Source organism: Gavialis gangeticus, unplaced genomic scaffold, assembly GCF_001723915.1.
Source record: "Gavialis gangeticus isolate Ggan-Ray unplaced genomic scaffold, GavGan_comp1, whole genome shotgun sequence".
NCBI lineage: Eukaryota > Metazoa > Chordata > Crocodylia > Gavialidae > Gavialis > Gavialis gangeticus.
In genome coordinates, this window is record NW_017729015.1 from 3,536,246 (window position 1) to 3,536,529 (window position 284).

Sequence of the window (284 nt, forward strand, 5' to 3'; positions counted from 1 at the left end):
CCGCGATGAGATCCGGGACTGACCGAGGCCGAAACCGCTCCGCTCCCGGCTCCCGCGCCGCCGCCGCCCGCTCGCCTCAGCCCGGCCGGGCCGGGGAAGTGACTCACTGCCCCGCGGGGGCGGGGAAGCGGCGCCAACCACGCGGCTTGCGGGCACTGCTGGCTGCCCCGGGAGGACCTGCCCTGCCCCCTCCAGCAGGTGGGGAGGTCTGCGGGGGTGACAGTTACCTGCACACCTTGCACTCGTGTGCGGGGGGATGCATCCTGGGGGTGGGGGGTAGGCTC